This window comes from Symphalangus syndactylus, chromosome 6, assembly GCF_028878055.3.
Source record: "Symphalangus syndactylus isolate Jambi chromosome 6, NHGRI_mSymSyn1-v2.1_pri, whole genome shotgun sequence".
Classification (NCBI taxonomy): Eukaryota; Metazoa; Chordata; class Mammalia; order Primates; family Hylobatidae; genus Symphalangus; species Symphalangus syndactylus.
In genome coordinates this window covers 48,444,029-48,468,429 of record NC_072428.2, presented here as the reverse complement: position 1 = coordinate 48,468,429, position 24,401 = coordinate 48,444,029, and the positions used below count along the sequence as shown (strand labels likewise).

Sequence of the window (24,401 nt, the reverse complement as noted above, 5' to 3'; positions counted from 1 at the left end):
AAGAGCTATTATGGTCTTTCTTGCAGGAGTAAGGTGGTATTACATTGTGTTTTGATTTTTATTGCCCTGATCATTAGTAATGTTGAGCATTTTTTCAGATATTTGTCGGCCATTTGCATATCTTCTTTTAAGAATTGTCTATTATGTCCTTAGCCCTCTTTTTGATGGGATTGATTGTTTTTTTCTTGCTGATTTGAGTTCTTTGTAGAATCTGAATATTAGTCCTTTGCCAGATGTATAGGTTATGAAGTTTTTCTCCCACTCTGTGTGTAGTCTGTTAACTCTACTGATTATGTCTTCGCTGTGCAGAAATTTTTTAGTTTAAGTCTCATCTACTTATCTTTGTTTCTGTTACATTTGCTTTTGGGTTCTTGGTTATGAAGTCTTTGCCTAAGCCAATGTCTAGAAGGGCTTTTCCGATGTTATCTTCTAGAATTTTTATGGTTTTACGTCTTAGATTTAAGTCTTTGATTCATCTTGAGTTGATTTTTGTATAAGGTGAGAGATGAGGATCCAGTTTCCTTCTTCTACATGTGGCTTGCCAGTAATCACAGCACCATTTGTTGAATAGGGTTTCCTTTCCCCACTTTATATTTTTGTTTGCTTTGTTGAAAATCAGTTGACTGTAAGTGTTTGACTTTATTTCTGGGTTCTCTATTCTGTTCCATTGGTCTATGAACCTATCTTTATACCAGTACCAAGCTGTTTTGGTGACTATGGCCTTACAGTATAGTTCAAAGTCGTGTAATGTGATGACTCCAGATTTGTTCTTTTTGCTTAGTCTTGCTTTGGCTATGCATGCTATTTTTTGGTTCCATATGAATTTGAGGATTTTTTTTTTAGTTCTATGAAAAATGATGGTGATATTTTGATGGGAATTGCATTGAATTCATAGATTGCTTTTGGCAATATGGTCATTTTCACATATTACTTCTTCCCGTCCATGAACATGAGATGTTTTTCCATTTTTTTGTGTCATATATGATGTCTTTCAGCAGTGTTTTGCAGTTCTTGTAGAAGTCTTTCCCCAACTGGTTAGGTATATTACTAAATATATTTTTGGCAGCTCCTGTAAAAGGGGTTCTCTATTTGATTATCAGCTTTGTTGCTGCTGGTGTATAGCAGAACTACTGATTTGTGTACATTAATTTTGTATCCTGACACTTTGCTGAATTCATTTACCAGCTCTAGGAGGTTTTAGGCTGAGTCTTTAGGGTTTTCTAGATATACGATCATATTATCAGCAAACAGCAACAGTCTGACTTTCTCTTTACTGATTTGGCTGCCCTTTCTTTCTTTCTCTTGCCTGATTGCTCTGGCTAGGACTTCCAGTACCATGTTGAATAGATGTGGTGAAAGTGGACATCCTTGTCTTCTTCCAATTCTCAGGGGGAATGCTTTCAACTTTTCCCCACTCAGTATAGTATTGGCCGTGGGTTTGTCATAGATGGCTTTTATTACTTTAAGGTATGTCCCTTCTATGCCAATTTTGCTGAGGGTTTTAATCATAAAGGGATACTGGATTTTGTCAAATGCTTTTTCTGCATCTTTTGAGATGATCATGTAATTTTTGTTTTTAATTCTGTTTATGTGGTGTATCACATTTATTGACTTGCAGATGTTAAACAATCCATGCATCCCTGCTATGAAACTCACTGGATTATGGTGGATTTTTTTTATATGCTCTTAGATTTGGCTAGCCGGTATTTTTTTTTTTTTTTTTTTTTTTTTTTTGAGGATTTTTGGATGTATGTTCTTTAGGGATATTGGTCTGTTGTTTTCTTTTTTTGTTATGTCCTTCTCTGGTTTTGGTATTAAGGTGATACTGGCTTCATAAAATGATTTAGGGAGGATTCCCTCTTTCTCTGTCCTGTGGAAGAGCATCAATAGGATTGCTACCAATTCTTATTTGAATGTCTGATAGAATTCAGCTGTGAATCTGTCTAGTCCTGGACTTTTTTTGTTGGCAATTTTTAAATTACTATTTCAATCTCACTGCTTGTTATTGGCCTGTTCAGAGTTTCTGTATCTTCCTGGTTTAATCTAGGAGGGTTGTATATTTCCAGGAATTTATCAGTCTCCTCTGGCTTTTCTAGTTTATGCACATAAAGGTGTTCAAAATAGCCTTGAATAATCTTTTGTATTTCTGTAGTATCAGTAGTAATATCTCCTGTTTTGTTTTTAACTGAGCTTATTTGGATCTTCTCTCTTCTTTTCTTGGTTAATCTCACTAATGGTCTATTAAACTCGCTTTTTGTTTCATTTATCTTTTGTATTTTTTTCGCTTCAATTTCATTTAGTTCTGCTCTGATCTTCATTATTTTCCTTCTGCTGGATTTGGGTTTGGCATGTTCTTGTTTTTCCAGTTCCATGAGAGATAACCTTAGATTGTCTATTTGTGCTCTTTCACACTTTTTGATGGAAGCATTTAATGCAATGAACTTGCCTCTTAGCAGTGCTTTTGCTGTATCACAGAGGTTTTGGTAGGTTGTGTCGCTATTATCATTCAGTTCAATTATTTTTTAACTTCCATCTTGATTTCATTGTTGACCCAATGATCATTCAGGAGCAGGTTATTTAATTTCCATGTATTTGCATGGTTTTGAGGGTTTCTTTTGGAGTTGATTTCCAGTTTTATTCCACTGTAGCCTGAGAGAGTACTTGATATAATTTTGATTTTCTTAAATTTACTGAAACTTGTTTTGCAGCCTATCATATGGTCTATCTTGGAGAATGTTTCATGTGCTGATTAATAGAATGCATATTCTGTAGTTGCTGGGTAGAATGTTCTGTAAGTACATTATCTGTAAGTACTGTAATGTTCTGTAAGTACAATATCTGTTAAGTCCATTTATTGCAGGGTATACTTTAAGCTGCAGGGTATAGTTTAAGTACATCATTTCTTTGTTGATTTTCTGTCTTGATGACCTGTCTAGTGCTGTCAGTGGAGTATTAACATCCCCCACTATTATTGTGTTGCTATCTATCTCATTTCTTAGGTCTAGTAGTAATTGTTTTATAAATTTGGGAGCTCCAATTTTAGGTGCATATATATTTAGGATTGTGGTATTTTCCTGTTGGGCTAGTCTTTTTATCATTATATAATGTCCCTCTTTGTCTTTTTTAAGTGCTGTTGTTTTAAAGTTTGTTTTTGTCTGATATAAGAATAGCTATTCCTGCTCACTTTTGGTGTCCATTTGCATGGAATATCTTTTTCCACCCCTTTACCTTAAGTTTATGTGAGTCCTTATGTGTTAGGTGAGTCTCCTGAAGACAGTAGAAACTTGCTTGGTGAATTCTTATTCATTCTGCCGTTCTGTATTTTTTTTTTTTTTTTTTTTGAGATGGAGTCTCGCTTTGTTGCTGGAGTGCAGTGGCGCAATCTCGGCTCACTGCAAGCTCCACGTCCTGGGTTCATGCCATCACGCCATTCTCCTGCCTCAGCCTCCCAAGTAGCTGGGACTACAGGCGCCCACCACCATGCCTAGCTAATTTTTTGTACTTTTAGTAGAGACGTGGTTTCACTGTGTTAGCCAGGATGGTCTCGATCTTCTGACCTCATGATCCACCCGCCTCTGCCTCCCAAAGTGCTGGGATTACAGGCGTGAGCCACCGCGCCCAGCCGCCATTCTGTATCTTTTAAGTGGAGCATTTAGGCCATTTATATTTAATATTAGTATTGAGATGTGAGATATTATTCTATTTATCATGATGTTTGTTGCCCGAATACCTTGGTTTTTTTTCATTGTGTTATTGTTATATATTGTCCTGTGAGATTTATGCTTTAAGGAGGTTCTGTTTGGGTGTGTTTCAAGGATTTGTTTCAAGATTTAGAGCTCCTTTTGCAAGTTCTTGTAGTTCTTGCTTGGTAGTGGTGAATTCTCTCAGCATTTGTTTGTCTGAAAAAGACTGTTTCTTTCCTTCATTTATGAAACTTAGTTTCACTGGATACAAAATTCTTAGCTGATAATTGTTTAGCTTAAGGAGGCTAAAACTAGGATCCCAATCCCTTCTAGCCTGTAGGGTTTCTGCTGAGAAATCTGCTGTTACTCTGATAGGTTTTCCTTTATAGGTTACCTGATGCTTTTCCCTCACAGCTCTTAAGATTCTTTCCTTTGTCCTGACTTTAGATAACCTGATGAAGGTGTGCCTAGGCAATGATTTTTTTGCAATGAATTTTCCAGGTGTTCTTTGAGCTTCTTGTTTTTGGGTATCTAGATCTCCAGCAAGGCCGGTGAAGTTTTCCTCAATTATTCTCTCAAATATGTTTGCCAAACTTTTAGATTTCTTTTCTTCCTTGGGAACACCAATTATTCTTAGGTTTGGACGCTTAACATAGTCCCAAACTTCTTGGACACTGTTCATTTTTTAAAATTCTTTTTTCTTTATCTTTGATGAATGGGATTAATTCAAAAATCTTGTCTTTGAGCTCTGATGTTCTTTCATCTGCTTGTTCAATTCTATTGCTGAGACTTTCCAGTGCATTTTGCATTTCTCTAAGTGTGTCCTTCATTTCCAGAAGTTGTGATTGTTTTTTATTTATGCTATTTCACTGAGGATTTTTCCTTTCATATCCTTTATCATTTTTTCTTTATTTTTTTAAGTTGGATTTCGCCTTTCTCTGGTGCGTCCTTGATTAGCTTAATAATCAACCTTCTGAATTCTTTTTCTGGCAATTCAGAATATTTCACCTTGGTTTGGATTCATTGCTGGTAAGCTGGTGTGATCTTTTGGGGGTGTTAAAGAACCTTGTTTTGTCATATTACCAGAATGTTTTTTCTGGTTCCTTCTCATTTTGGTAGACTATGTCAAAGGGAAGATCTGGGACTCAAGGGCTGCTTTCAGATTCTTTTGTCCTATGGGGTACTCCCCCACTTCCTCTAGGGATGGAGTTTCCTAAAAGCCAAACTGCAGTGATTGTTGTTGCTCTTCTGGGTCTAGCCACCAGCAGAGTTACTGGGCAGCAGGCTGATACTGGGGAGTGTCTGCAGAGTCCTCTGATGTGATCCATCTTCAGGTCTTGCAGCCACAGATACCAGCACCTGCTCCAGTGGAGGTAGCAAGGGAGTGAAGTGGACTTTGTGAGGGTCCTTGCTTGTATTTTTGTTTAGTGTGCTGGTTTTATGTTGCTTGACCTCCAGCCAGGAGGTGGCATTTTCAAGAATGCATCAGCTACAGTACTAGAGGCAGGATGCAAACTTGTCCTTGGGTCACATGGTTAAGTGTTCAGATTGCTCAAGCCGTGGGCGGGGCCATAAAGCTCCCAAGAGATATGTCCTTTGTCTTTGGCAACCAGGGTGGGTAGAGAAAGACCACCAGGTGGGAGCAGAGATAGGTGTGTCTGAGCTCAGCCTCTCCTTGGGTGGGGCTTGCTGTGGCTGCTGTGGGGAATGGGGGTGTGGTTCCCAGGCCAGTGAAGCTATGTTCCCAGGGGGATTATGGCTGCCTCTGCTGAGGCATACAGGTTGCCAGAGAAGTGGGGGAAAGCCAGCAGTCACAGGCCTCGCCCTGTTCCCATGCAGCCCACAGTCCTAAAGGCTAGTCTCACTCCCATCATGCCCCCCTAGTAGCACCAAGTCTATTTCCAGGCAGCTAGTGACCAGGGCTGAGAACTTGCCCCAGACCAGCAGCCTCCCTACTGAGAAAGCAAGCTTACTCAGAGTTTTTGATATCTCAGGGAGCCTGCAGGACCAATCCAGTTCCTTCAAAGTGTCTGTGGATTTTCTCAGCTTTCCTGATATGTTCCTGTGGTAGTTCTTGAAGCAAAAGTTCACAAGGTGAGTCTCCACATGCTGCTCTGTCTGAGTGGGAGCTGCAAACTAATCCTGCCTCCTATCCCCAAATTCTTTTGACTCCTACCCTTAAGTGATCGATTTGGGAAGTCTCATAACACAAGTGTTAATGACAGTTTTAACACTCAACACAACGCGTTGTAATACTTTCGGTATCTACTTCAGGGATTCAGTTGTAAGCTCCTAGAAATGAGCGATTGTGCCTGATTTTTGTGACTAACATCTAGCACAGCAACCGGCACATGGTAGGCACCCAATAAGTGGTTTTCAACTTATGAACACATACTCAAATTAGATAACAGACATAATCCATGATTGTGAATGTGTACTATGTGGGGTTTAGGATTTATAATTATGATCATGGTCATGATGTGGGTGGTGTTGGTGGTGGTGGTGGTGGTGATGATGGTGGCATTGATGGTGGTGGTGATGGTAGTGGTGATGGTGGTGCTGGTGCTGGTGGTGATGGTGGTGGTGGTGATGGTGGCAGTGGTGGTGGTGGTGATGGTGGCAGTGGTGGTGGTGGTGATGGTGGTAGTTATGATTATGGTGGTGGTGATGTGGTGCTGGTGGTGGTGCTGGTGATGGTGCTGGTGGTGACGATAATGATGGTGGTGATGGCAATGGTGGTAGTGGTGATGGTAATGATGGTGGTGATGGTGGTGGTGATGGTGGCAGTTATAATTATGGTGGTGGTGATGGTAATAATGGTGATAATGGTGATGGTGGTAGTGGCTGTTATGATTATGGTGGTAGTGATGGTGATAGTGGTGGTGGTAATGGTGGTGGCAGTGGCGATCCTGGTGGTGGAGGTGGTGGTGATGGTGGTGGTGGTGGTGATGGTGATGGTGGTGGTTAAAAAAAAAAAAGAGCAATACTGGGACAGGGGAAGGGAACTGAGGATGCATGCAACTCAGCCCTTCTGCTCCTAAGCCTAACAAAAGATACACCTACACCTATTAGGGACATGAAACTTTCCACTACATTTATCACCTACCCAAATTTGTTGTTCCCAGAATTGATGTGATTGATACTATTGCTTTTTGTGAGCTGATATGAGATAAACGTTGGTAAACCATAAGCAAGTTTAATTCCCTGGACTTTGAGCAGTGAGAGTATAGCAATTACACACTTTAGCCATTAGATGGCAGTAAGAATTTAGTCTCTCTTTTGGCATAAAGAGCCAACTATTTCCTGGAGCTTTTATTCATCTAGGGCTTGGAGGCTTCACTCTCAAGCTTCTTCTTAGATCCACTTCCTTTGTCCTTGCTACCCTGTCCTCTGGTCTCTTAATTTGAACTACTTGGTCCCTGGAAGCCCTGTAGCATCATGGTTCTCTACTCTTCCCTCCGTTTTGCACATACTACTTCATCCATTTGTCTCTTCCTCAGATACAAACCACATCAGCACAGGGCCTGTGCTACACTGATTCAATCTCTCTCCTGTATTGGATTTTTTTCATGGGACTTCAAACATTCTGCAATCTCTCCGACTTAAGAAGATCCTCCCTGGATCAGGCAGCCCTCTCTAGGTATTGCTTTGTAACTCTGTCCCCACAGTTTTGAGCCTGACCTATATACCCCAGCTATCTACTTGACTGATTTCATGCAGGGATCTGACACCTTACTCATTCAAAACTGGATTTCACCCCAAAAAGCCCTCTCTTCCAGTGATCCATATCACTACAAATGGAACCCCCATCCACTCTCTCCCCCAACCAGAAAGGTGGGCTTATCCCTGACACTTCTTTCTCCTACCCTTTCCCCACATATAATCCTTACCAAGTCCTGTCAGTTTGATTTCTTAAATATGGGTAGAAACATTCACATTGCTGCCTTTCCACTGCAGAGGTGTCAGGGATAAACCCACCATTCTGATTGGAGCAGAGAGTGGATGGGGGTTCCATTTGTCGAGGTAAAGAACACTGGAAGGGAAGGCTTAGTCCGAGCTAAGCTAAGGTGAAAGTCCCACTCTCAGCTGGGCCACAGCAATTGCCACTGCCTTGCTAGTAGGTGAAGTTCAAAGTTCTTATTGTACCTACAAGGCTTTGCACAGTCTGCCTTCAGCTTATCGCTCCATCCTACTCCTCCCTCTCCCTCTCCAGCCCTCTCCCGTTCCTGAAGTGGCATCAAGCTCCTTCATATTCATACCTTCAAACACTGTATTCCTTCCAGATAAACTGCTCCCTCCTCCACAGCTAGGCCTGGCTAACTCCCATCATCCTTTAACACTCCATTTAAGTGTTACTTTCTCAGGGAGGACTTCCCTGTCCTCAGCACCACTCCTCTCCCTGCCACCCCTCCAGGTTAGATAAGTTCTTCCTATTATAATCTCAAGATATTTTGTGTTTTTTCTTTATAACACTTATCACAATTATAATTATGTTTTGTTATGTATTTATCTAATAATCGTCTCTCTCATTAGACACTTTGCTTATCTTTGTGTTCCCAGCACGTGGCACAGTGCCTAGTACATAAAAATCGTTCAACAAACATTGTTGGCTAAAGATGAAATGGCTTTTTTTTTTTCTCAAACTGGCCATTCTCACTCTCACAGTGTCTTGGCAGAAACTGCTAGAAAGTAACAGCCCAACACACACACACACACACACACAAAGAGAGAGAGAGAGAACGAAAGAGAGACATACACCAAATATAGTCTCTATACAAATAACACTCATCCTTCACTACTTAATTCAAATGTCACATCAACAATGCAACCATAAGAAAAAACTAAAAATAGACACTGGCTTTGGGATGGGAGAAATGGCAGAATCAGGAAGCAGCTTGAGGATATTGATGATGAAAGTTTGAAGAGCTTCAAGGAGATAGTTGATGTAGAACTTGCAGACAGTGAGGAAAATGTTATCAGATGCTAGATTAAAGAACACCCAAAAGATGTCTTGGCCAAACAGTTAACAAAATCATCACTGTAACAATGTAGAAAATAAAAAATATATCAATAAAATGGCAAATCTGACTAAGGATATTCCCAGGCAGAATATCATAAGTGCTGATTTCTTTTAGCTGCATATAAAAAAATACTAGGAGAGAAAAAAATAAGCTAAAGAACACACTATTAAGTTTTTTAACAGAATATAGAGAAAATATAAAGGATCCAGAACTTGCTATATTCAAAATAAATATGTCCCTCATTCCCAGGCTCTTCCAGTGAATGATTTTACAAGAAAGAAATGGTTTGGGGGCAAAGATCAAATTCAGGGAGTGGTTGTAAGACCCTTTGTTAAAACCTTAGAAAAACCTTTAACAAAAAAGAACTCCATCCCTGCCTGATCAACAGAATACTGTGGAAGTGACATTGCTCCAGTTTCTTGGATCAGACCTTGAGTGACTGGCAGCTTCCAGAATATTCAAACACTCACCACGGTATGTGTCATTTTTAAAAGAAGGGGTTGGGAGAGTTTGTGTGTAAATTTTCTGTTGGTGATCCCTACTAAAGACTTGCTAGGTCTTCTCAACAGTTCATTATTGTAATGAACAACCAAGTTATTTGCCTCGAGGCTGGTCAGGAGTCTCCTGGAATAGCAAAGTTATGTTAATGAAAACAGTGAAATGATAAAGTCATCTTAATGTAGACGGTAAGTTATATGGGTTTGGTAGTTTGGGTCCCTAGAGTTTTCATTCTATATGAATTAATATTAAAAGAGCCGTCAAAATAAAAGTTGCACTGGGCAAAGTTGAACAGGAAGAGATACTTTATTCAAGACTATTGCAACAAGGGACAGAGATTAAACTCAGCTCAGCTGAAACAAAAGCCTGGAGAGACTTTAACAGCTGGAGTAGAGGGAATCATAAGACAATGGTGTTCACTAATTGGCCTTACCCAAAGCAAACTTTCTCTGCTTATAACAGGAGGTACTTGTATAACTTGGAGCAAAATGTCTACTGAAGTTAGGCTCCTACCCTCCCATGGAGACTGGAAGATAAGTAGCTATTTCTTTTGATGTTTACATTTAAAACTAGTAAGAGGCTTCTAAGCAGATTTACATACATTTCAAAGGAGGCAGAGAAAAAATTTGCAATTACAAGTTTTCTCGAGTGATTTAAGAAAAGGGAGGTCAGGGACCTAGAGTCAGGAAAAAAAAAACCTGTCTTAAGTTTACTCAAGCTGAGGGGAACGTTGAAGACCATCTTGATCAAAGCGCTCCTGTTATTTAAATTGAAGGAATTTCTCTATTTCTCTATTTGGGCTACATTGTGCTCTTGTCCTTATTGCACAAGCTTTTGGTGAGTTAGTTTGAATAATGTGTCTATGTGTAATTTGAGTTGGGAAATAGGTGGAAACAGCCCAGTGAAGAAATGTCAAGTAATGCCTTCACTTAATTAATTCTGACCTCTTTGAGATGCTCCTTTTCCCAAGAAGATATAAAAGTATAGTAATAGACACTAGGGCCGGGCATGATGACTCACACCTATAATCCTAGCATTTTAGGAAGCCAAGGTGGGAGGACTGCTTGAGCCCAGGAGTTCAAGACCAACTTGGGCAACATAGAGAGACTCTGTCTCTACAAAAAATAAAAAAATCAACTGGGTGTGGTGATGCATGCCTGTAGTTCCAGCTACACAGAAGGATTGCTTGAGCCTGGGAGGTCAAGGCTGCAGTGAGCTGGGATGGTGCCACTGCACTCCAGCCTGGGCAACAGGGTCAGACTCTGTCTCAAAAAAAAGAAAAAGAAAATAAATACTGGGAGCATGGCCAGTTGTAACTATGCAAGGGAAAGGACATGCCTGTTAGCTGTTAGCAGTGAGCAAATCAAGGGACTTCAGAAACCCAAAAGGCTCCTTGTGTGAAGAAGTTGGCTGCAGAATTTGACCCAAGCCTTCACATGTCACAGGCTAAATTAGTTTGCTATGGCTGCCATAGCAAAATATCACAGACTGGTGGCTTAAACAGAAATTTATTTCTCATAATTCTGGATGCTAGAAGCCCAAGATTAAAGTATCAATAGATTGATTTTGTTTCACCTGAGGCCTTTTTCATTGGCTTTGTTGACCTAAAGGAAAAAACTGGGGCAAAGTAAATATAAGCAGAGAGTTTATTTGGGGCCAAGTTTGAGGACTGCAACCCAGAAAACACAGATTCAAGTTCCCCTGTATATGTGCTCTGGCTAACAGCATTCATATGTGGAGTTTTTTGTTGGTTTGCTTCTTGTTTGTTTTTGTAGAAACGAGGTCTCCCTATGTTACCCAGTCTCATCTCAAACTCTTGGCCTGAAGGGATCCTCCCACTTTGGCCTCCCAAAGTGCTGAGATTACAGGCATGAGCCACCATGCCTGACTATACATGGGTTTTTAAAGGAAAAAAGAAGGGGCAGTTCCTAAGTTGTTTACTAAAAATTTGTGCTAAAATAATATAAGCTACTAATTGACTATACATTGTTCTTTGCATCAAAAATTCCAGAAACATGAAGATAATGGGCGAGGGTCACATGGTACAACTTGTGGTGACATTCTCAGTCACTCCTCTGGGGTTATTTCATTGATGAGCATATAAGCCTGCCTTTTTTTTTTTTCCCTCAAGGTAGAATTTATAAATAAGTTATGGTACATTCATAAAATGGAATACTACAAAGCAATGAAAATTAAACTACAGCTACATACATCCATATGGATGAATTTCAAAAACAATGCTAAACTAAAAAACAAGCCAAGGAAGAGCATATGCAGAATAAATGCCTTTATATAAAGATTAAAAACAGCAAAACTAAGCACTCTATTATTTAGGGACATGTTACTAGGTGGTAAAAACAATAAAGAAAACTAAGGGAGTTATTAACACAAGTTCTGGATAGTAATTTCTTCTGGAAATGAATGATTGGCATGCAATCCAGCAAGAATGTATCCAGGGATTCTGGGGCATGTAAAGTTCAAACACTTGGTCCATTAATAGGTACATGAATATTAATTATTGCTCCTTAAGTTATACATACAAGTTTTCATATACCTTTTTGTATGTGTGCTACATTTTCAAAATAAAAATAAAGACATGACCTGCAGAGTGTAATCATAGGCACGGGGAAGGGTGGGGGGCTTTGATAGAGATGTTAGGTCAGTGGCAATGAAAATCACACCGATGTATACTCTATGGTCAAGTTATTAATCCACAAAGTATGGATTTATTTAGTTAAACTCCCAAATGATAGTCTTTCCCTTCTTAACAAGTTCTTTGGAGCTACCTTGTTAATCCTCCATTCTGATTACATTTCATTAGGATAAGCATTTGAGACATGTTTGCTGACTTTTTACCACATGAGACATTCAAACAAAGTATAGGTTTTTTATTATATTCTTTGGAAATAATTATGACAGACAATAAGTTTCACATACCATTAATAAACTATGTGGCCCTGGGCCAGGTGTGGTGGCTCACGCCTGTAATCTCAGCACTTTGGGAGGCCAAGGCAGGCGGATCATGAGGTCAGGAGATCGAGACCATCTGGCTAACATGGTGAAACCCCGTCTCTACTAAAAATACAAAAAAATTAGCTGGGCATGGTGGTGGGCGCCTGTAGTCCCAGGTACTGGGGAAGCTGAGGCAGGATAATGGCGTGAATCCAGGAGGTGGAGCTTGCAGTGAGCCAAGATTGCACCACTGCACTCCAGCCTGGGCAACAGAGCGAGACTCCATCTCAAAAAAAAAAAAAATATTATGTGGCCCTGAAGAATTTACTTAGAGTGACCCCATTTCCTCCTCTGCAATTAATAGCAGTGTGGCAAAGACATTTATTGCTATTGATGATAACCTTGCCTTTAAATGATTAATTCCTGACATGGGTGTGAGGGGCATGACTGAAGACTCATTCATGTCTGTCTGGGCCTGATAAACTTTGCATACATCCCATTCTTCAAACTGCTATGAGCTACTCTTCTCAGCTAGCAGATGGCCGTCTTCTCACTGTGTCCTTACGTGGCCGTCCTTCAGTCTGTGTAATGTCTGCATTCTAATCTCCTCTTCTTATGAGGATACCAGATTTTTTGGATTAAGGCCAGCCCTAGTGACCTTATTTTATCTTAATTACCACTTCAAAGGTGCTAGCTCTAAATATAGTCACATTCTGAAAGTTAGGACTTCAACATATTAATGTCAGGGGACACAGTTCAGCCCATAATGTAGAACATGACTAAAAGTGACACTTGACTGTCACTCATGTTTGAAATGCTTGTTCCCTGGTGCCACAAAGAAATAGCACTTGAACATACATTTAATTTTCTCAGCAAGGCCATTTTTATTCTCTACAGAAAGGGTACACTCACCAGCAGTTTTGCCATAAGAGTACACCGAACAAAGCAGACAGGGTTATTTATAACCTGACGCATCCACCGTACTGCTGTGTCTGGTTTCCATTGGCTGGAATGGGACCTCACTGTAACCCACATGGACCTAGGGGGACTGAACAAAAGGGGCAAACTCGGGAATAAAAGACAAGGGACAAAAGAGTATATTTGGAAGAAGGGGTCAGAGAGCACCTTGCCTCTAGTGGACAAGGGCCCTGAGCTTTACACAGCCCTCCGTATTTATTAGGCAATAGAGATAGCAAGAAGAGGGGAGTGGTTGTTGGCCGGCATTTTATTCACAGCAGGCTGGCAACACTGCATGCTTAGAACAATAGGCGCTAGATCTCTCAATAGATAACTTCAAGGAGCCTGGCACCAGGGAGTGAGGCCCTCAGCAAACTTTTTGGTGGCAGGGCAGTGTGAGTTTGCCCACATCCTGCATTCTTGATAAACAGTTTGCTTTTTAATCATATAGCCTCCAGCAGAATACTAAGTTGGTCATGTCCCACAGGTTTTCAGCTCCTTGCATATCCCACTTTTTGTTTATGTATTAATTGAAAGAATGTAAGGCCAGACTGAGTAGCTCTCATTCTCTGATTGGGGGTCCAACCAATTTGACAGAAAACATAGCATTAGAACAGTGTTATGACTCTGGCTGGCATTCTCTCTCTCTCTTTGCGCTCAGGCTCAGCTGTCTCATGGCTCGTACCAGAAGGACTGGGCCCATGGTTGGCCACCCTGGGTTCCTCCAGTCTCCCATTCCATGGTCGCACACATCTTGAGGGCACCCACAGGGTTTGTCCATCTGTAAAAACACAAGTATATCCTCTTCCCCATGTCAGTAAATGCACTGAACCTTTACATTGTCCTTCTTCCGGGGATTTCCATAACACTTTTGGATAAACTTTCTTCTTTTCCTCTAACGTTTGCCAATGTCTTTCTACTAGAGTCTTACCATCCATACTAGGAGTCAAAAAATTTAAAGTAGAGGCTGGGTGCGGTGGCTAACACCTATAATCCCAGCACTTTGGGAAGCCAAGGCGGGCAGATCACAAGGTCAGGAGATCGAGACCATCCTGGCAAACACAGTGAAACCTCGTCTCTACTAAAAATACAAAAATATTAGCCAGGCGTGGTGGCGGGCACCTGTAGTCCCAGCTACTTGGGTGGCTGAGGCAGGAGAATGGCATGAACCCGGGGAGTGGAGCTTGCAGTGAGCGGAGATTATGCCACTGCACTCCAGCCTGGATGACAGAGCGAGACCCTGTCTAAAAAAAAAAAAAATTTTAAATAAGGCTAAATGTAGTTTTGATTGAGGTGGTAGCTGGCCTCCTATACCCCCTTTTTGTTTTTTCAACATGCATTATAATGTTTGATGTGCCCACTCTATAATGCCTTGTCCTCTAGCATTATAAGGAATTCCTGTTTTATGGGTTATAGCCCAAAGCTGTAAGAAATTTTGAAAAGCATGACTGGTATAAGTGGGTCCATTATCAGTTTTTAATTGTTTAAGTATCCCCATCTGAACAAATGATGACAGACAATGTCACCATACATGACCAGCTGTCTCACCTGTTTGGCATGTAGCATGCAGCATCTGTAGTCACATGAACATAGCTAAGCTTACCAAAGGTAACTATGTGTGTAACATCCATTTGCCAAACCTCATGAGTTACAGCCTTCTACAGGTGTGGCTCCAGGGACATGCTGGCAAGTAGGACAGGCTTGTATTATAGCCCTAGCTTGGCTGCAAGATAAATGGAACATGCAAGTAAGGGTGGAAGTATTTTGGTGCAGAAGCACGTGAGATGCTTGAGCTTGCTGAAACACATTACAAATCAATTTATCTACTTTATCATTCCCTAGGGATAATGGTCCAGGAAGTTGTGTGTGAGAACGAATATGAGAAATATGAAAAGGAGCTGCATGAGAATGAGTAACTTGTTGAAGTCTTAAAAATAAATTAAACAGTTCTGGGCCTAGTGTACTTTTAATTGTAGCAGTTTCTATGCAACTGGCTGCATTTACAACATAAGCTGAATCACAGACAATGTTAATAGGATCTGAAGCTGTGAGCTGTAAAACCTGAATGACTGCAATTAGCTCTCAGCATTAAGCTGAAGCCCCAGAGGTCATTATTATTTGAGTATATTTAGGTGCATAGATAGCACGACCTCTGGAAGAGCCATCAGTAAAATAAGTCTGTCCACCTGGAATAGGCTTGTGATGAGTAATCACAGAAAGAATGAAAGAATGGATTTTATAAAACTATAAAATTTTGTCTGAGGGGTAGCGATTATCTATAGCACCCATGAAACCTGCAAAAGCAGTTTGCTAGGCAGTTGACATTTCCCAAGCTGCGGCTTGTTGCTGGGAGTCCAACGGAACAATAATTTTGTCAGGGTCATATCCCGTAAGCATTTTTGACCTATGCCTGCCCATAGTCACAATTTGTGTAATTAAAGAAAGATAAACTTGCAAGGTTTTGACTGTTTGATTAGGCAGAAAGAGCCATTCTATTACTGTTGCAGACTTGTCTATGAACTGGCCCAAAAGTCCTGTTGCAGAGTGGGGGGTAGGAAGAATAAACAAAAGCAAAGGTCTCTGCTGTAACATTTTCTCTACAAGCCGTAATTCGGCTTCTGCCTCTTTAGTTAGTTGCCACGGGGAATTTAAAGTAGAATCTCCTTGCAGGGTTTGGTAAAGATGTGTAAGTTGATAGGTAGCAATACCTAACATCGGCTGTAGCCAATTAATATCTCCTAATAATTGTTGAAAATCATTTAAAGTCTGTAACCTGTCTTTACAGAGAACTACTTTCTGAGGCCGTACACTTCTCTCCATAACGATAATTCCTAAGTATTCGTATGGGGAAGTTGTTTGTACCTTTTCTGGAGCTATTTTGAGATTCCATTTAGTCAAAGCCTACTTCGTTTCTCTGAATAACTAATGTAGGATTTGATCTGTAGGAGCGGGCAAAACAATATCATCCATAAAATGAATGATGTAAGCAGTAGGAAACATACTCCAAGGCTCCTTTAATGCCTGTCCTACAAAATGTTGACATAGCATAGAACAGTTAAGCGTGGCTTGGGGGTAAAACTCTCCATTGATAATGAGAAACAGGTTCTCTTTGATTAATAGAAGGCACAGAGAAGGCGAATCAAGGCTTATCCTTCTCGTGTAAGGATGTAGTAAAGAAACAATCCTTAAGATCTATTAATACAAGAGGCCAGACTCTTGGAATAGCCACTGGAGATGGTAAACCTTTTTGTAAGGCATCCATTTTATATGTGTATTAATAGCTCTTAAATCATGTAGCAGTCACCATCTTCTGGACTTTTTCGGAATAACAAACACTGGAGAATTCCAGGAGCTAACTGACTCCTCTGTGTGTCCAGCATCCCACTGATCTTTTACTAGCTGTTGAAGTTGTGTCAGCTTCTCCTGAGATAGGGGCCGTTGATCCACCCATATGGGTTTGTCACTGAGCCATTCTAATGGTAAGGCAGTGGGCAGAGGAGAAATATCAATGACCTCTCTCAGAAATCCTGACATCCTAGCCCTTTGCTGTTTTTCCAGTTACTGATATTGGGTTAGGATTTCCCTGAAGAAATTTTCCTAAACCTTTTCCCTTCTGATATCCCGTGTTCTTTAACATTTTAAATTCTGGGTTATCAAAGGTTTCATTTGTAAGTCTCATATCCCATGCTGTAAGTCTCGACCCTATAATTTGATGGCTATACTTGCAACATAAGGCTGAAAAGTACATGACTGTCCATCCAGACCAAGACAAGATAAAATCTCAGCATGCTGTTGAACACTTTGAGCTGTTCCTACTCCCACTAGGGATGTAGAAGTTAATTGCAAGGGCCAGGATGGGGGCCAATTGTCTTTACATATTACTGATACATCAACTCCTGTATCCATAAGCCCATAAAATGTCTGTCCTTTAATTTGTACTACACAGGTGGGTCTATTAGAGGCTATGGGTTGGGATAGATAGATTTCCCGTGTAGTTGTGCTCCCAAACCCTTTATTTCCTCATTTCTCCTTTCATGGAGAAGGGTGTAATTCGCAGGAAATAAGCAATAATTGAGCAATATATTCTCCCAGTTCAAAAGCCCAAAGATCTTGTGACATTAAAACTACTTGAATTTCTCCTTCATAATCAGAGCCAATCACTACAGTAATCCCTTGCAAGTTAAGATGACTTTTGCCTAAAATTAGTCTCATATATCCTGCTGGTAAAGGTCCCCAAATGCCAGTGGGAATTTTGATAGGTTTGTCTCCACCAACTAACGTGATTCTTTCTGTGGCGGGTAGATCTAATCCTGTACTTACTGGTGTTCCTGGGGTGAGGGGATCAATGTGCCTCCAGGAACCCACCCCTGAAGTGGGGTTGAGGTCTGGACTGGGAATGCCCTTATTGTTTGTGGGGCCCGGGTCCAGGCCCCCATCTCGTTTCCCAGCAGGGGGGTGCCATTCTGATGAAATTTTGAGTGGCACTGATTAGCCCAGTGATTTCCTTTGTTGCAGCGAGGACAGAATCCTGGTGTTTATTCCGCTGGGTGGGACACTGCATTGTAAGGTCCTTTCTGTCCTGAGATCTGGCAGCATTCCTTTTTTAAATGTCCAGTTTTTCCACAATTATAACATTTTCCCGTTTTTGGGTTTGACCCTTGGCTCCTTTTAGATTTGTCAACTGATAAATTAGCTATTGCTTGTGCTAACATTGCAGAGTGATGAAGCTCATTTCCTACATCTTGACAAGCTCTGAGAAAATTTCCTAAGTTTTTTGTACACCTCACCAGTGCCAGTGCACATTTACAATCTGTGTTTGCCTCCTCAAAAGCTAGAGTTAAGGTTAGCATTTCTGCAGCGGCAGTATGAGGAATCTGACGCTTCACTGCCTCTTGTAATCATGCAAGAAATTGTGCATAGGGTTCCTGCAACCCTTGCATGATATGTAAAAAGGATTGTACTGGGACTCCTTCTTCAGGAATTGTGGCCCAGGTGCATTTAGTGGCCTGTGCACAGTGCTGATAAGCAACATCTGGGAGTCCCATTTGAGGTTCCAGGTCTGAATAAGGGCCATTACCTAATAGCATATCCTCTGTAATGTCTCCATTTCCAGCAGCACGGTTCTGTCTAGCCTGGTCTGCACACATTTCTTGCCAATTTAAATTCCATATCAGATATGCACTAGCCGACAAGGAAGTTCACGCCAAGTGTTTCACATCAAAGGGTAAAAGACGCATAGCACCAAACACAGATTCTAGCAATCCTAAGGTGAATGGGCTCTGTACGCCATTATTTACCACACTCGCTTTTAATTCCTTTAACAAGTTAAAGTCTAGGGAGTGTGTTCATCAATAACCTGCTGTGCATTGTTAGGATCAGGCCTTATGGAAATAGGAAAAGTGCGAGGTCCTAAGGGCTCTCCAGCTATGGCAGCAGAGCACAAAATTTTTTGTATTGGGGTCTCTATTTCTGCCACCAAAGGAGGCGGTACAGATGTTTCTGCAACTGGAGGAGGCAGTATAGGTCAGAGGGCACCTTGTCTCTAGTGGACAAAGGCCCTGAGCTTTACACTGCCCTCCATATTTATTAGGCAATAGAGATCGCCAGAAGGTGGGGGGTGGTTGTTGGCCAGCAGCTTGATTCACAGCAGGCTTGCAAGACTGCATTCTTAGGTGCTAGACTTCTCAATAGGTAACTTCAAGGAGCCCAGCGCCAGGGAGTGAGGCCCTCAGCAAACCTTTTGGTGGCAGGGCAGCGTGAGTTTGCCCACATCCTGCATTCATGATAAACAGTTTGCTGTTTGATCATATAGCCTCCAGCGAAATGCTGAGTTGGTCACGTCCCAGGGGCCTTCAGCTCCCTGCACCTCACATTCTGTATTTGTCCTGATTAGCTAGAAACTTAGAACATTTTATAAGAGGCAAAGGCAGAGGAGAACAAAGGAGGAAGTAACTTGTAGAATCCTGAGAAAGGTAAAAACACCTCCAAATAAGGAAGAGGAACAGGCTATGACTTAATGCCTGCTTGGACCAGTGTAAGCATGCCAGGGCAAATATTTAGGCTAAACTGTGGGAGTTAAGAACACAAAGTACATTGATTTCTTTATTATAGCTAGCAGATATCTAAGAATGTTAGCACAGGTCTTTGAATAAATTTTGTTTCTGAGAGAAGTTACTATTTATTCCTAATTAGATGGGGAGGAAACTCTCTTTGAAGAGGAACCTCTATTTTACTTTTTATACTCGGAAGCCCAGGCAGCTCTCCTAGGGGTGCAGGGAGGCAGCCAGACTTTTGTTGCACTTCCATCTACTGGCAGCACACACAGAAAGGAAATGCTCCCAGTGGCTAGATTCCTCCCATCATATCATTGGACTGAGTGAAAACATTCAGAACTCTAATTTAAAAAATGAATGCATTCATGAAGATTACTAACCTAACATCCAGCTGAATAATAATTAAATACATGGGGCTAGCCTGACAGAGGATGGAAATGCTTTCTTTAACTTTTCTGTTTGAAACATTGCTGATTATTTTATGTTTTGTTTTCCTGAGTCAAGAAAATGTCTCTTTTTAGCTAATTATAGCTTAACAGCAGCTGGGTAACCTTTTGTGAGCAAAATTAAAACATCTGCCTTTCTCTCTACCTGATTTCTCTAAAATTTGGAAACTATTCATAAGTATTTGTATTTTGTGGCAATATAGTTATTTGCATAAGATCAATAACAATCTGTTTTCTTTTGTAACAGAACACATTGGATACACTGGTTATTTTACCAAGGCTTTGGCTGGAATGTTACATTTTTGAATGTGACCAAACTGCTTTGAGGAATTGAGGCTGACTTTATAAAGCCAATAGACATGGGAGAGACTGGCCTCATGCCTTGCCCACATGGTTCCCTTACGAGGTTCCTCAGCTTGCGGTAAGTACAGACTGTCATTTTCTGATGCACTCAGGAACCACAAGATATTTTGGGTCATTGAGAAGATAGGAATTCACTCAATTTTTACATATGTTACTAGCAGTCCCATGGTGAATCCCTGGCTTGGCTTACTAGTCTTGAGAGGTTTTAAAAGTATAACCTGAGATTTCTTATGAAAAAGTTCTGCAAAGTCAATGGAAAAGAGCCTATATGGCCAATCATTCTTCTTGTTGCACATTTTGCAAATAATCAGGCCAAGTATAATACTAAAACTTATTTAGCCAATAAATTTGTCCTCCTAACATTTATATTTGGTAGGAATGGGGAACTGGGGAGAGAAAAAATTGTTTTAGAAGGAAATATACCATCCATCTTGTAAGATTCTAGCCCTGACCATTGTTTTTTAGTTGTTTTTTAGTTTTTACTATTTTTCTACAATTTAGACTGAATTCTGAGTAATTTCACAGCTCTAACAATCTTCCAAAGAAGAAATTGGATTTAATTTCCTTCATGATATTTTTAGTTGACTCCCCAGTAGAATAGGTTTTGTCGTTGTTCTGATATACAAATTCTTTTTTTAATTATAATTCCTATGTGCATTACATATATCTCTTGTTTTACTTCTTCCACAAAGACTAAACTCATGATATTCTGAAGAGTAACAATGATTCAACAAGCAACAGCAACTACATACTTGACTGAGGTGCCATTTTTGCCACCTGTGATGCCATCTCAATTTGGCTTTTGACAGTCTTAAAATTCCTCATTGAAACATTTCCTCACCTCTCCTTCCCATGTGAGACAGCACTATCATGAGCTTTCTCAAACTGAAGGAGGAAGGATATTTATCATTCTAACCTAAGCAGAAATTGATCATTAATGCTTCCCTGGAAAGATTTTTGATCAACAGGTGGGAAATGAGAAAAAAAATTGCTCAGAGCCATCTAAGTTATGTGAAGCATACAAAATTTGTCAGGCCTAGAGAGACATGAGTATGGCTATGGGACCTCAATCACACCTCTCACACCCATACCCAGGGCCAACTGTTTAAAGACATTTTGTTCCTGACTAGCTGCTTTGCCCATTATCTTCGTGTTCCTGGAGTTTGTGATACAAAGAACAATGTATAACCAATCAATAGCTTATGTTATTTTAATGTAAATTCTTGGTAAACAACTTGGGAACTGCCTCTTTGTTTCCTTTAAAAACCCACTTGTAACTGCTGCTCATAGGGGTGTATATTCAGGGCAACTTGCATCTATGCTCCTGAGTTGCAGTGTTCAAGCTTGGTCCAAATGAACTCTCTACTTATATTGTTTGCCTCAGTTTTTTTTCTTCTTTCAGTTGACATATCAATGCAAGGGACCAGAGCAAATGTTCCTAGACTGAAACAGATTAAATGCAAGAAAGAGAAGAAAACTTGAAAATATGCATTATCATTGTAGAGAGACTCAATGATTTTTAAAAGAGCGTATTCTCAAAAAAAAAAAAAGATAAATTTTAAAACAATATAGGGGAAATCTTAAAATGGTTTTAAAAATAACTCTGTGGAGAAATGGAGTAACCAAATAGATAACACTGAATACTAAATGATGAGTTAGAAATTCACAGAATGAATTTGATTGAAATTCACATAAAATTAGTGAGAAGTAAAAATTATCATGAAAAAGATAGGAGACATGGAGAATTGATCTGATAGCTCCAGTACTCATAGGAGTTTAGATTAAGAAAGCAGAGGTGGGGTAGAAGCTATACCCAAAAATAAAAAAGAGCAGAAATAAAAGCGAATCTCATTTTTGCTACACTGGAACTAGAAAACAGTGAAATAATGTTTAGAGTTTCTTTTTTCTTTCTTTTTTTTTTTTTTTTTTTTGACAAAGTCTCCCTCTTGTCCCCCAGGCTGGAGTGCAATGGCACGATCTCAGCTCACTGCAACCTCTGCCTCCCGGGTTCAAGTGATTCTCCTGCCTTGGCCCCCCCAGTAGCTGGGATTACAGGTGCCTGCCGCCACACCCAGCTAATTTTTGTATTTTTAGTAGAGACGGAGTTTCACCATGTTGGCCAGGCTGGTCTAGAACTCCTGACCTCCGGTGATCCTCCCAAAGTGCTAGGATTACAGGCGTGAGCCACCGATCCCAGTCTGTTTAGAGTTTCTTAAAGCATAACTATTGAAACCCGGGAATTGTATAGCCAACCAAACCTGTGGCATATAGAAAAATTATTTTAAAATAAAAGCTTTAGGCAAAATAAATTTAACAGAATTTATTTGAGCAAAGAACAATTTATGAATCAGGTATTGGGGCTCAGGAAGTGTTGCCCCAAAGACTGGCACTTTGATATGCTGAGGGGCCTAGAAGCTGCCTCAGAATCAAGGTCCCTCTAACCTTGTCTTACCCCCAGACACACGCCTGCAGTGCAGGAAGGGGCTGTCTCTGGGATTTTCTTATCTGTCCCGGAAAGCTTCTTTTCCAAAAGTGATGCAATTGCCTTTCTTCTCCTTCCTGAAATCTCATTACATATCACAAAAAAAGGAGACAGGAATGCAACCTCACCTGGAAGGACTTTTTCATAAGAAAATGACCGTCTTTCAGGTTCATTCAAATTCCAAAAAGAATCATTTACGAGTTAATTTCTGTCCATTTTCTTCCCCTAATAATCATTTGCTACCCCTCAGAAGAATTGTCTACATTCCCCATCTCACTCTCCTCCTATGAAAAGGGTATATAAGTTTCTGTGTCCCATTGGGTTATTGGGTAATCATTCTCCTGGAATTCCCCCAGGCTATACACATTAAAATAACATTTTGCATGCCTTTTCTCCGGTTGATTTGCCTTGTGAGTTGATTTTCAGCAAACTTTCAGAGAGGGCTACTGGTTGCCCATTTTTATGGTTATTTCTTGATTATATGCTAAACAAGGGGTGGATTATTCATGAGTTTTCCGGGAAAGGAGTGGACAATTCCTGGAACTAAGGGTTCATCCCCTTTTTAGACCAAATAGAGTAATTTCCTGACATTGTCATGACATTTGTAAACTTTCATGGCACTAGTGGGAGTGTCTTTCAGCATGCTAATGAATTATAATTAGCATATAATGAGCTATGAGGATGCCCAGAAGTCACTCTCCTTGTCATCTTGGTTTTGGTGAGTTTTGACCAGCTTCTTTACTGTAAACTATTTTATCTGCCAGGTCTTTATGACCTGTATGTCCTGCCAATCTCTTATCTCATGCTGTGACTAAGAATGCCTTAACCTCCTGGGAATGCAGCTCATTAAGTTCCATCCTTATTTTACCCAACCTCTATACAAGATGGAGTCACTATGGTTTAAATGCCTCTGACAACTCCATTTTGGTTTGATCTATTAGGGCACAATGCAGGAGCTCAGTCTAAATCAATAGCCTCCTGTAAATTTTATTTAACAAAGGCAAATGAAAAACTATTTTAGACATGCAAGGATGCAGAATGTATAACAATTATACAACGTTTGAAAAAACTAACTGTTGGAGAAACTGAAACCAAATAAAACTTCATCTGAAAAAAACAGCTGAAGAAAAGGGAACATGTAAGATACAAAAATAAGCCATTTTTAAATCAGAAAATCTTATAGTTCAATTTTAAAATAAGTTTAGTCATGTATAACAACATATAATGCAATAATAAATGAAAGGCTATGAAAAGAGGTATAATAGAAAAAAATAACAACAGTATTATACTAAAATATCTGATTATTTTCACAAACCTGGGAATGATAGCTGGGGAAAACAAGAAAATGCTTGCTTAAAGCCTTACCAATTAAAGGAATTACATAAAGTTTCTGCTGTCCAACCCAGACAAACCACAAAATAGCAAATGTTAAAACTCAACATTTGTTAAGTGATTATCATATGCCAGGCATAGCTCTAAGTACTTTACATTTATTATTAAATAACTCCTTTAATAAGTCTCAAATATTTAAACTATCCTGTAGGACAGGGCTACTGCAAGTGTAATTCTGGATCAGCAAGACCTAAGAGCTTGTTAGAAATGCAAGTTTTTGGGCCCCACCCCAGACTAACTGAATCCAAATCTCTGGGGAGGTGTCCATGAATCTGTGTTTTAATCAGCTCTCCAGGTGATGCTTTTGCACCCTAAAATTTGAGAAGCACACATCTCCTCAGTTAATGGGCTAGGATGAACTGGTATATTTCAAATGCATTAAAAGTTTACCAGGAGATATTGATCTTTTTAGACTTCTGAGAGCCCAGGCAATACCTGAAGCAACCAGAGTCCCAGAACATTGTCACTGGTCTCTCTGTGGGCTTCTCAGAAACTGTCTGAAACAGATGTGTGTCTGTTCCCCATAGACAGTGAGCACTATAAGTGATGTCTGA

At 40.2% G+C, this 24,401-nt stretch overlaps 1 protein-coding gene across 2 annotated transcripts in view; it reads left to right on the top strand.

The window, feature by feature from the left end:
* Positions 1-5,212: 5,212 nt before the first annotated feature.
* Positions 5,213-24,401, top strand: part of EIF3F (eukaryotic translation initiation factor 3 subunit F) — a 91,517-nt gene continuing 72,328 nt past the window's right edge. Inside the window, exons 1-3 of one of the 2 annotated variants that reach the window (XM_055282542.2) lie at positions 5,213-5,297; positions 5,678-5,777; positions 19,858-20,031. The gene's annotated coding sequence lies outside the window, so the exon portion shown is untranslated. Of the gene's footprint in view, positions 5,336-5,677; positions 5,778-19,857; positions 20,032-24,401 lie in introns of both variants that reach the window. The other variant, XM_063641145.1, reaches the window with a different exon arrangement.